The following is a 14,232-nucleotide window of genomic DNA, read 5'->3' on the forward strand; positions in this document are numbered from 1 at the left end:
GACCCGTTCTTCTTCTTCACAAACAGGATCGGGGCTCCCCATGGCAAACTGCTCGGCCTGATAAATCCCTTGTCTAACAGCTCATGCAGCTGTGTAGACAACTCCTGCATCTCGGGAGGATCCAACCGATATGGTGCCTTGGCTATCGGAGCCGCACCAGGAACTAGGTCAATCCTGAACTCTACCTGCCTCTCCGGAGGTACCCCAGGCAAATCCTCTGGAAACACGTCCGGGTACTCCTGTACGATCGGTACATTATCCACAGTCGCGTTACCCTTATCCCGGGTATCCATAACATAGGCGACATAACCTGTGCTACCCTGTTGAAGGTAGCGCCTAGCTCTCGCAACTGAACACAAAGTCGGTCCATGATGCGGCCCCTCGCCCTGAATCACAACCCTCCCCCACTTGGGGTCAAAACTTGCACTAGTTGTTGCTCGCAATCGATCACTACCCCATTGGGGCTTAACCAGTCCATACCCATGATAACCTTATTCCCTTGCAGGGGAATGGAGACTAAATCCACGGAAAACTGCTCATCAAAAAACTGCAGTGTACATCCCCGATGAACCCGCACAACCCGAACGGTCCTATCATCCGCTATCTCTACATCAGTGGACTGTCCAGCTCTCCTGGAGCTCCCACAAATCGCTTGCTGAGCGCGAGCGACACAAAAGATCGGGTAGCCCCCGAATCAAATAATACCAGAGCAGATATATCGTTCACAAGGAATGACCCTATAATAAAACACATAAACATAAGCAATAATCAATATAAATAAAGAAATAAGGAGAAGATACATACCCGTCACCACATCGGGAGCTGCACGTGCCTCCTCTGCTGTCAGCTGAAAGGCTCTACTCTTCGCCACAGGCACCTCTGACCGACCCTGTCGGCCATCCGTAATACTCAATGTAGCATGACCGGTGTCGCCACCTGTCCTACTGCTGCTAAACTCGGACACTGGGACCGCTTGTGTCCCCTATGATTGCACAGGAAGAAAATCAAATATGATACTGTGGTGGTGGTGGTGGTGGTAGCAGTACAATCCCTGCTGACATAACCTGTTCGGCCGCACTTAAAGCATCCCGAACTACCCGCCCTGCACGTCCCCTCGTGCATCTTGTTGCACTTGCCACAGCGGCCGCGGACCTGCTGGCTCCTCGATCGGTGATCTGATACCTTGGGCTTCTTTCCCGCACTCCCTGACTGAACCCCCTCTAGTTTCCTCTTCTTCTCCATCTCCAAATCCAGCACCCTTTCTCGAACCCTCGCAATCATGTCCTCCAGCGTCTTGCAGCTGGATCGACTCACAAACTGGCGGATATCACTCCGCAACTTCCCATGGTATCGAGCCTTTTTCATCTCCTCGTCTGCCACGTACTGCGGAACAAGAAGGGACATCTCCCTGAACATGGCGGTGATCTCAGTCACCATCTCAGTAGTCCGTTGGAGATCCTGGAACTCCCTAGCAAGCTGTTGCACCTCAATCACAGGTGCAAACTCAACCCTGAACCTGGCCAAAAAGTCACTCTAGGTCATCGCATCAAGAGCTGCATCCTCCCCAATAGCATGTCCAACCTCCTCCCACCAATCACGCGCCCTGTCCTTCAGAAGGCAGGAAGCAAGTCGGACATTGTCCCCCTCGGGACAACGGCTGGTGTGAAAGGCGTTGGCGACATCAGCCAACCACCTGCTACTAGCAATGGGGTCCCGATGTAACGCCCGGTTCCTGGTATGTATTTTAAATCAAGTTATTCATTTTTAAACATGAACTCGACGAGTTGGAGGCCCCAAACTCGTCGAGTAGGAATGAAAATTGGACGCGGGACTAAAAGTCTACTCGACGAGTTGAGGGACTCAACTCGATGAGTAGGGATGCCAGAATAAAACCCTAATTTTCAGGGTTTAGCACCCTATTTAAACACCTTAACCTCCAAAGGCTAGCCACATTTGCAGCCTCTATCATCCCAAACCCTAGCCACGAATCCCTAATACGTTTTTGAGAGTTTTGACCCACTTTTGGTGGATTCTTGAGGTTTTGAAGAAGAAGATACTTGAAGAAGGAACAAGGAAGTGAAGGAGAAGAGTAGATCGAGAAGTTGAGCTCCATTTCTGGTTCATTGGAAGTATAAAGCTCCTATCTTGTCTATTCAATGCTTAGATCTAGTTTTGGAGTGATTTCTCGATGTCTTTGTCCAAGATTGTTAGATTTTGAGACTTGGATGTCCCAAGTAATTACTCTTGCAGATCTGTGGTCTACAAGGGCTTTCATGGCATAAAGATGCAAACTTTATGGCCATGGAAGTCCCATGCAAGCTTTAGGATGTCATTTTGGCCTTTTAAACTCCAAAAGGCCATGCATGGAGAGAAAGTTAGGGACTTTACGTGTTCATATGGTATCTAGGGTCTAGATCTCAGTTTTTATGCTTTAGTTTGAAGTATTGTGGATTTTGGATCAAGATCTAGATCTTAAAGAATTAGGGTTTGAGCTAAACCCATTAAGTAGGGATATTAACGGGTAAAGTTGGAAACTTTACCTTTAAAAGGACACTTTCAGCATGTAGATGAAGTATGGGGCTTCAATCTGAAGGATAAGAGCTTAATCTATTAAGATGACCCATCAGACTGAAGAACTCGTCGAGTCCATAGAGGAACTCGACGAGTTGGGTCAAAGTATCCCGAGTCTGTAAAAGGAAAAACTCGACAAGTTCAAGGATGACTCGACGAGTTGATTGAAGAAGTCTCGATTTTATAAATAAGGAGGAACTCGACGAGTTGTGAAAGAACTCGACGAGTTGGATCGCGATTAAGGGTTCCTGATTCATGGAACTCGACGAGTTAATGGATCAACTTGGCGAGTTGAGTCAACCAGGATGTTGACTTTGACCAGGATTTTGACTTTGACTATGACTTTGACCAAAGTTGACCCTTCAGGGGGTTATGAGTATGAAAAGGGTAATTAAAGGAAATGCTTATGTGTAGGAGTCTGAGAAGGGTTGATTTCAGAGCAGGAATTTTTGCAGCTATTCACGGTTATCGAGGTGAGTCACCTCCAGTATAAGTGGGTCGGAGGCACCAAGGTCGGCCCACTAGTAGTTGATATAGTTGAGATGATTGTCTTTGTGATAATTGTCTGGTATGCCACTATCTGTTATGCTTTATGTGCTAGTATGTTGTGATATTATGTGATAGTGGTAGGAGGGGTAGGTTAGACCCCATATCCGGTTGAGATAAACCGAAGGGTAGGTCGGGCACCCAGATATGTCTGACAGTATGTTACGCTATGATATTATGTGGTAGTGGTAGGGGTGGAATAGTCCCTATAACCGGTTAAAATAAACCGGAGGGTAGGTCGGGCACCCAGATATGCCTGGAAGGGTAGGTTTAGCACCCAGATATGCTTGACAGGGGTAGGTCGGGCACCCCGGTATGCCTCACAAGGGTAGGTTGAGCACCCAGGTATGCTCAGCAGGGTAGGCGGGGAACCCAGATATGCCTGGCAGTATGTTTATTGTATGGTATGTGCTATGACGGGGAAACTCACTAAGCTTTGTGCTTACGGTTTTCAGTTTTGGTTTCAGAACTTCCTCTTCGAATAGAAAGGAGTCGGCATGACTGCAGCGCATCACACCAGGATTTCCGCTCATGAGATCTATGGGATTTATACTCTGATATTATTTTGTTATGACATGTTTTGACTATGGATACATTGGTTTTGATATGATATAGTTCTATGATGTTTTCAGACAAATGGTTTTATAATTATTAAATATAAAATGAAATTTTTTGGACCGAATTTTTGGGATGTTACAAGTTGGTATCAGAGCCTTGGTTTGAGGTATTCGGACACACCTGCAGGGGTGTCTGGACTCAAATCGAGGTTTTGAAAGATTTTTACAAGAAAATAATTTTTCTAAAAATTAAAATAAAGAGTTTTGAGAAAGAACAAGGTGTGTGATGCGTGCAATCGGCCGAGCTCAAATAAGTTTTCCCCAAGATACACATACATGTTTGTTATGATATACGATATGATTATGAGAACTGCATGCTAGATTAGGGCTAAGGATCTAGGAATCATGCCTTCTTTGCCTACTGTATGTGTATGAGAACTTCATGATAGATTAGGGCTAAGGATCTGGGAAGATGCTTGATATGCCTGTTGTATGTGCTTATTGGGCTGCATGATAGTACTGATTAGTCAGTGATATGATAGCCTGATTAGGATATGCTTGGGTTAGGTTACTCAATGCCTGAATGCTGCTTGCTTTGTGCTTCTAGGAGTTCTAGTTATCTTTAGCTAACTAGTAAACGAATATGTTAAGTACATATTACGAGGAATAAATAATTTCAGAAGGTTAGGTTTAGCCCTATTTCACAGCTCTCGTTTGAGTCTAACCATTGTAGGGAGAGACCTCTCATTCGAAGAAATATCTAGTCTTAGTAATATATAATGGTATTCGCGAGCTAGTTAGGTAAAGGTAGCAGGGATTTCTTATGCAGCTGATGGCGGAGAGTGGGTCGGTGGTTTACCCTAGGATGATATTAGCATGGAGAGCAATATCAGTAGAAGGGACTTGGTGAAGTCAAGGAAATCCTTGAGGAAAGTACGGCTAGATGTGGAAGGTAGTATGGGCCCGTACTACTGAAAGCAGAGGATCCGTACTCGAGTTAAGGATAGCTAAGATAGAACCAGGGAACTTGTAGAGTTTGTGAGACCTCTCGAGATTATGTATGACCCTGAGGATTATGTGTTTTGTTTCAGAATGGTGGTAACACGTCACGGAGCAGGAGGTTTAGGGTCTGGGTCGGGTTCGGGTTCGGGTTCGGGTTCGGGTTTGGGTTCGGGTTCGGGTTCCGAGCCGGTTGATGACGGATTACGCGAGTTCATTGCATCTGATATTACAAGAGGCATCCTTGAGGTGACCCCGATGATTTTCGGGTTGATCAAGGAAGGGATCATCGAGCTGATGGAGGAGCGCCTTAGGGCGTTCGGGAGTGACATGGCACCTGGCCAGTCCGGCACACGCACGCTCTCCTTCAAGGATTCCGGTGCGCCAGACTTTCACGGGATGAAAGACCCCATTATGGCCAGGAGATGGATTGCAGACATCGAGTCTGCACAGTTGACGAGCTTCTGCCCTGAGGGGTCGAAGGTCAGGTATGTTGCAGGATGTTTGATAGACAGAACTAGAGACTGGTGAGAGGCAGTCGGTGACTCGTTGGGAGCCCCATCCATTGAGACTATGACCTGGTCGGACTTTGTGACCAAGTTTAGGGCTGAGTTTGCGTCAACTGTGGAGATTCAGCAGCTAGTCAGGGAGTTTCATGATATGAGACAGACGGCTGAGTCAGTGGCGGAGATTACCGCCAAGTTCAGGGAGAGGGCCTTAATGGTGCCTCAGTATGTAGGTGACGAGGAGATGAGGAAGACCTGGTACCATGACATGTTGAGAGCTAACATTCGAAAACATGTCAGCTATTCATCATGTCCGACCTTGGAGGATATGATAGTCAGGGCGAGGGAGAGGGAGATTGGCATAGAGCACCTCAGGAAGAGGAAGGCAGAGACTGGGCAGACGACTGGGGTTTCTGGGAAGAAACCCAATGGATTCGACTCGAGGTCGAAGGGCTAGCAGGGCCGGAGCCGTTGTGGGAAATGTGGCAGGCTACATGAGGGAGTGTGCAGGGCTGGGGGATCGGGCTGCTACAAGTGCAGCAAGAATGGGCACGTTAGCAAGGATTGTATAGCCCCTACCCCCACTAGTCAGACATCAGACCTGATTTGCTTTCATTGCAATCAGAGGGGCCATAAAAAGGCCAACTGCCCTAGAATGACATCAGGAGTGCCAGTGGTGGCGCCAGCTCCAGCTACCCTGCGGATCACGGATGGCCGACAAGGCAAGACAGATGCTACAGTGGTGAGGAGCCGAGCCTTCCAGCTGACCGCCGAGGAGGCGCGTGTCGCACCGGATGTGGTAACGGGCATGTTTTCTTCTCCCTAACTCTTATTACATGTCGGTTATAATATTTATGTTTTTTGTTTTATGTGTTTTGTTTAGGATCGTTCCATGTGAACGGTATCCCAGTACAGGAGTTATTTGACCGGGGGGCTACCCGATCATTTGTATCTCTTGCGCTCAGCAATAGGTTTTTTGAGTCTTCAGGCATGTTGGATTGTCCTTTAGAGGTCGAGATTGCTGACGACCGATCTGTCCGGCCATCGGAGGTCTACAGAGATTATGTTTTGAGGATGTATGACGAGCGTTACCTCGTGGATTTGGTCCCCATTCCTTTGCGTGGGAACAAGGTCATCATAGGTATGGATTGGTTGATCCCTAATGGGGCAGTGATCGACTGTGCGTAGCAGTTGATACGTGTCAGGACCCCAAGTGGGGGAGAAATGGTGATTTAGGCCGAGAGGTCGCAACGTGGACCATCTATGTGCTCAGCAGCGAGGGTTAGGCGCTACCTTCAGCAGGGTTGCGCAGGGTATGTCGCCTACGTTATGGATACCCGGGAGACGGGTAATGCGACCGTGAGTGATGTGCCAGTTGTGCGAGAGTACCCGAACGTATTTCCAGAGGATTTGTCTGGGATACCTCTGGAGAGGCAAGTGGAGTTCAGGATTGACCTAGTTCCAGATGCGGCTCCGATAACCAAGGCACCATATCGGTTGGCTCCTCCCGAGATGTAGGAGTTGTCTACACAGCTGCAGGAGCTGTTAGACAAGGGATTTATCACGCTGAGTAGCTCGCCTTGGGGAGCCCCGATTCTGTTTGTGAAGAAGAAGGACGGGTCGCATCGGATGTGTATAGATTACCAGGAGCTGAACAAGGTAACGGTGAAGAACCGTTACCCACTCCCAAGGATTGATGATCTCTTCGACCAGCTACAGGGGGGCATCTTGGTTATCAAAGATAGATTTACGTTCAGGCTATCACCAGATGCGAGCCAGAGAGGTGGATGTATAGAAGACTACTTTCCGGACTCGTTATGGCCACTATAAGTTCGTGGTGATGCCCTTTGGGCTCACCATCGCCCTTGCCGCGTTCATGGACCTCATGAACTGCGTATGCAGACCGATGCTGGATCGGTCTGTGATAGTCTTTATTGACGACATCTTTGTTTACTCCAAGATGCAGGAGCAGCACGAGGAGCACTTGCGGGAGGTGTTGGATACCCTGAGGAGGGAGAGCTTGTACGCCAAGTTCTCCATGTGCGAGTTCTGGTTGCGCAAGGTGCAGTTTCTGGAGCACCTTGTCAACCAGAACGGTATTTTGGTCGACCCAGCCAAAGTGGAGGCCGTGATGAAATGGGAGGTTCCGAAGTCTCCATCTGAGATTCGGAGTTTCCTCAGGTTAGCAGGCTATTACCGGAGATTAATACATGATTTCTCTAAGATAGCAGTACCCTTCACCCGGCTGACGAAGAAGGTCGTTGTATTTCGTTGGGGGCCTGAGCAGCAGGCAGCGTTCGAGACGTTGAGACAAAGGTTGTGTGAGGTGCTGATCTTAGCCCTGCCAGATGGCGTGGAGGATTTTGTAGTGTACTGTGATGCGTCCATCTCGGGTTTAGGCACAGTATTGATGTAGAGGGGGCACGTCATCGCCTACGCCTCGAGGCAGCTGAAGCCTCACGAAGCGAACTACCCGACGCACGACCTGGAGTTGGGGGCGGTTGTTTTCGCCCTCAAGATTTGGCAACACTACCTTTATGGGGTCAGTTGTACCATTTACATAGACCACAAGAGCTTGAGGTACCTCATGGATCAGTCGAATCTGAACATGAGGCAGCGTCGGTGGTTAGATGTGGTGAAGGACTATGACTGTGAGATCCTCTACCACCCGGGGAAGGCCAATGTTGTGGCTAATGCACTTAGACTCAAGGCATTCGCAACCCCGATCAGAGACATCTGTCTGAGGATAACAGTAGTGACTCCGCTTCTGGAGAAGATTCGGGAGGCCCAGCAGGAGGCTATGAAGGATGAACACCGGAAGAGTGAGTGTATCGTGGGCCTGATTTCCTCTTACGACTATGATAGCCGCGGGCTGTTGACACTTCACTGCAGAGTGTGGGTTCCGTATGCAGGAGGTGTACGCCAGATCCTGATGGAGGAGGCGCACAAGTCCAGATTTTCCATCCATCCCAGGGCGACGAAGATGTATAGAGAGTCTTCGCCCTGATTACTGGTGGCCCTGCATGAAGCGGGATGTAGCCTGGTACGTTGAGAGGTGCCTGACCTGCAGGAAGGCCAAGGCCGAGCACCAGACACCTCACGGAAAGACGCAGCTTTTGGATATCCCTGTGTGGAAATAGGAGGATATTACTATGGATTTCATCACAAAGCTTCCCAGGACCGTACAGTGAGTGGATTCGATTTGGATCATCGTGGATCGGTTGACCAAGAGTGCCCATTTCATTCCCATCCAGGAGAGCATTTCGGCCGAGAAGCTGGCCGACATCTACATCAGGGAGGTAGTAGCTTGACACGGAGTGCCATTTTCCGTGATTTCTGACCGAGATGTACGGCTCACTTCCAGATTTTGGAAGGGATTTCATGACGAGTTGAGTACTCTCTACACTTTAGTATGACTTTTCACCCGCAGACAGATTGTCAGAGTGAGCGTACCATCAAGAACTTGGAGGATATGTTGCGGGCGTGTGTCTTAGACTTCAGTGGTAGCTGGGATACATACCTTCCCTTGGCAAAGTTTTCCTATAACAATACCTACCACGCTAGTATCGACCGGCCTCCTTTCGAGATGCTCTACGGGAGGAAGTGCAGAACCCCAATCTGTTGGGGTGAGGTTGGATAGAGGGTCATGGGGAGTACTGATGTGGTACTTAAGACGACAGAGATGATCCAGCAGATCCGGAGTAGACTCCAGACGGCCTAGAGTCGGCAGAAGAGCTACGCTGACAGACGACGATCAGACTTAGAGTTTTAGATAAGAGATATGGTCCTCCTAAAGGTGTCACCTTAGAAAGGTGTCATCCGGTTCAGGAAGCGGGGCAAGTTAGGCCCCAGATACATTGGACCATTCAGGGTATTGAGCCAGGTTTCATACCGACTGGATCTGCTAGTCGAGCTCAGTCAGATCCACAACACCTTTCATGTTTCCTAGTTGCGGAAGTGCTTGGTAGATGACTCCACAATGGTGCCCCTAGAGGATATCCAGGTGGATGACAGCATGAACTACATCGAGTGACCGGTATCCATCCTCGACAGGAAGACGAAGGATCTGAGGAACAAGAGGGTTGAGTTAGTGAAGGTGTAATGGCAGCACCACAAGGGCTCAGAATGGACTTGGGAGCCGGAGGATGAGATGAGGGAGCACTACCCAGAGCTATTTCCAGGAGCAGCAGACTTTAAGGACGAAGTCTAAAATAAGTGGGGGAGATTTGTAACGCTCGGTTCCTGGTATGTATTTTAAATCAAGTTATTCATTTTTGAACAAGAACTCGACGAGTAGGATGCCCCAAACTCATCGAGTAGGAACGAAAATTGGACGCGGGACTTAAAGTCTACTCAACGAGTTGAGGGACTCAAATCAACGAGTAGGGCTTATAGAATGAAACCCTAATTTTCAGGGTTTAGCACCCTATTTAAACACCTTAACCTCCAAAGGTTGGCCTCATTTGCAGCCTCCATTGTCCCAAACCCTAGCCATGAAACCCTAATACGTTTTTGAGAGTTTTGACCCACTTTTGGTGCATTCTTGAGGTTTTGAAGAAGAAGAGACTTGAAGAAGGAGCAAGGAAGTGAAGGAGAAGAGTAAATCCAGAAGTTGAGCTCCATTTCTGGTTCATTGGAGGTATAAAGCTCCTATCTTATCTATTCACTGTTTAGATCTAGTTTTGGAGTGATTTTTCCATGTCTTGGTCCAAGATTGTTAGCTTTTGAGACTTGGATGTCCCAAGTAATTACTCTTGCAAATATATTGTCTAGAAGGACTTTCATGGCATAAAGGTGCAAAATTTATGGCCATGGAAGTCCCATGCAAGCTTTAGGATGCCATTTTGGCCTTTTAAGCTCCAAAAGGCCATGCATGGAGAGAAAGTCAGGGACTTTACGTGTTCATATGGTATCTAGGGTCTAGATCTCAGTTTTTATGCTTTAAATTGAACTATTATGGCTTTTGGATCATGATCTAGATCTTAAAGAATTGGGGTTTGAGTTAAACCCATTAAGTATGGATATTAATGGGTAAAGTTAGAAACTTTACCCTTAAAAGGACACTTTCAGTATGTAGATAAAGTATGGGGCTTAGATCTGAAGGATAAGAGCTTAATCTATTAAGATGACCCATCAGACTGAAGAACTCGTCGAGTCCATAGAGGAACTCGACTAGTTGGGTCGAAGTATCTCGAGTCTGTAAAGGGAAAAACTCGACGAGTTCAAGGATGACTCGACGAGTTGATTGAAGAAGTCCCGATTCTATGGATAAGGAGGAACTCGACGAGTTGGATCGTGATTAAGGGTTCCTGATTCATGGAACTCGACGAGTTGATGGATCAACTCGGCGAGTTGAGTCAACCAGGATGTTGACTTTGACCATGATGTTGACTTTGACCAGGATGCTGACTTTGACTATGACTTTGACCAAAGTTGACCCTTAAGGAGGTTATGAGTATGAAAAGGGTAATTAAAGAAAATGTTTATGTGTAGGAGTCTGAGAAGGGTTGAATTCAGAGAAGGAGTTTTTGCAATTATTCACAGTTATCGAGGTGAGTTACCTCCAGTAGAAGTGGGTCGAAGGCACTAAGATCGGCCCACTAGTAGTTGATATAGTTGAGATGATTGTCTTCATGATAATTGTCTGGTATGCCACTATCTGTTATGCTTTATGTGCTAGTATTCTATGATATTATATGATAGTGGTAGGAGGGGAAGGTTAGACCTCGTAGACGGTTGAGATAAACTGGAGGGTAGGTCAGGCACCCAGATATGCATGACAGTATGTTATGCAATGATATTATGTGGTAGTGGTAGGGGTGGAATATTGCCCATAACTGTTGAAATAAACTGGAGGGTAAGTCGGGCACCCAGATATGCCTAGTAGGGTAGATTGAGCACCCAGATATGCTTGATAGGGGTAGGTCGGGCACCCCGGTATGCCTGACAAGGGTAGGTTGAGCACCCAGGTATGCTCAACAGGGTAGGTCGGGTACCCAAATATGCCTGGCAGTATATTTATTATATGGTATGTGGTATGATGGGGGAACTCACTAAGCTTTGTGCTTACGGTTTTTAGTTTTTGTTTCAGGTACTTCCGCTTCGAAGGGAAAGGAGTCGGCATGACTGCAGCGCATCACACCAGGATCTCCACTCATGAGATCTATGGGATTTATACTATGATATTATTTTGTTATGACATGTTTTGACTATGGATACATTGGTTTTGATATGAGATAGTTCTATGATGTTTTCAGACAAATGGTTTTATAATTATTAAATAAAAATGAAATTTTTGGACCGTATTTTTGGGATGTTACACCCGAGCCCCATGATAGCTTGGAGCTCTGTAAGATCGGAAATCCCTGAATGTCATCGTGCGCGCCCTAACATGGCCGACATCTCAGTGCGGAAAGCACTCAACCTCTCGTCAAGAATCTCCAGGATGCCCTCCTTGACCGTACCGAATATCACAGGAGTCTGGTCCAATATACTGCGCGTGATCTCAAATGAGATGAACTCCCTCATCTGATCATCGAGCTGCCCGGCTCCAGAGCCCGAGCCTGATCCCTCATCGGCGCCAGAGCTACCAACTGGTCTAGTGCGTAGCATCACCATACTGAAAATACACCATAACAAACATCAGATTACTCATCATAACTCGAGGGATCACACACACTACAAGTTCCCTGGATTCATCTCAACTCTCCTTGAATCGAGTACATATCCTCTTCTTTCAGTAGTATGGGCCCATACTACCTTCCACATCTATCCGTACTACTACTTCTCTTCATGCTAATCTCATCCTAGGCTTGCCCTAGGGTAACCTCTGACCCACTCTCCGCCATCAGCTGCATAAGAAGTCCATGTTATCTCCCCCTAACTAGCTCGCAAATACCATTACATATCACTAAGACCAGATAATTCTTCGAATGAGAGGTCCTACCCTACAACGGTTAGACTCAAATGAGAGTTGTGAAATAGAGCTAAACCTAACCTTCTGAATTATTTAGTCCCCGTAATATGTAACTTAACATATTAATTTACTAGTTAGTTAAAGATAACTAGAACTCCTAAAAGCACAAAGCAAGCAGCATTCGAGCATTGAGTAAACAAATCCAAGCATATCCTAACCAGGCCATCACATCATTGACTAATCAGTACTAGCATGCAGTTCATAAGCTCATACAGTAGGCATATCCTTCCTAGATCCTTAGCCCTAATCTAGCATGCAGTTCTCATACACATATAAAAGGCATACAAGGCATCCTTCCTAGATCCTTAGCCCTAATCTAGCATGCAGTTCTCATAATCATATCATAGCATAACAAACATGTATGGGTAATTTGGGAGAACTTACTTGAGCTCGGTTGATTGCATGCACCACACCCTTTTCTCTTTTCAAAATCCTTTTTATAAAAATGGTTTTTCTTTTAAAAAAAATTATACCAAGTCCTCAGTTTGAGTTCAGACATACCCGAAAGTATGCCCGAATCCCTCAAACCAAGGCTCTGATACCAACTTGAAACATCCCAAAAATCATGACAAAAAATTTTCGTTTTAAATTATTAAATAAACCATTGTTATAAAATCATCTCATCCAAAGTGTAAATCATAGTATCTCAAAACATCATATCCAAAAACATATGTCAAAATATCTGAGTAAACGTCCCAGGCTACAACATCGTGGTGTGTGCAATGCATTCATCCCAAGCTCTTCCCCTTGCTACCGAAAGTACCTAATACCAAAACTGAAAACTGTAAGCACGAATCTTAGTGAGTCTCCCCAAAATACCACATACCATACACATAATCAAATATTCACATAATAACATAACATGGGCCTAGCCTATTTCAGCGGGCCTCGCCCGGCATCGGACAATGTCTGGCATCGTCCCCCCCCTCCCGGCATCGGACCGAAATCCAGCATCGGGCCCTCCCGGAATTGAGAAAAGCTCGGTATACATATAAACATATCAACAAATACACATAAATAATCACATAACATAAACATATAAACATACCTCGGGCCCCGCCCGGCATCGGACTGAAATCCGGAAGCATACGAACATTCCTCGGGCTTTGCCCGGCATCGGACCGAAGTCCGGAAACATACAAAATAGACACATGCAAGAATCACGAAGACATCAAGCGTAAAAACATTCCTCGAGCACTGCCCGACATCGGATCAGAATCCGGAAACATATAAACCTACATCGAGCACTGCCCGGCATCAGACTTTGGTCCGGAACATACTAGCATACATATACGGGCCGACATTGGTGCCTTCGACCCGTTCATACAGGTCACCTCCAATGTCGAATGATAGCTGAAACGTCTCTGTCCTGAAATCAGCTCTACACACTACCTGAATCAAAACAACCCCTTAGATACCATTTATACTCATACTTCTTTATAGGTCAACTGTGGTCAAAGTCAAAGTCAAGGTCAAGTCAAAGTCAACGCTCCGATTTGACTCAACTCGTCAAGTTTGCTCTTTAACTCGTCGAGTTCCCATGAATCACAGAAACGTGAAATCGCGATCCAACTCATCGAGTTTTCCTTCAAATCGCCCAGTTCTTCCCTTTAACAGAATCTGGACAGTTCGACCCAACTCGTCGAGTTCCCCTATGAACTCATCGAGTTCTTCAGTCAATTAGCCCTTCTTAATGCATTAAGTCACCATTCCTCAAACCAGGGCCCTATCTTCTAGATCTAAGCTGGAAATACGTCTAGAAGGGTAAAGTTTCCTACTTTACCCGTTAAGAACCTCTCCCCAAGGCAAAAAATCAAACCCTAACTCAAAATGATATAGATCCGAAATCAAAAGCCAACAAAACGTTAAGATAGACCATAAGGTCATAGATCTGGACTCTAGGGACCAAATAATCACGTAAAGTCTTAAACTTTATCCGCATCCATGGCCATAAAAGCTTCAAAAGACCAAAATGGTGGTCTAGAGGTTGCATGGGGTTCCATGGCCATAAAGTTGGCACCTTTATGCCATGAAAACCCTTCAATGCCCTAGATCTGAAATGTTCTTCACTTGGGAC

Source organism: Lactuca virosa, chromosome 6, assembly GCF_052849685.1.
Source record: "Lactuca virosa cultivar CGN04683 chromosome 6, Lactuca_virosa_CGN04683_v6, whole genome shotgun sequence".
In the NCBI taxonomy this organism is placed as follows: domain Eukaryota; kingdom Viridiplantae; phylum Streptophyta; class Magnoliopsida; order Asterales; family Asteraceae; genus Lactuca; species Lactuca virosa.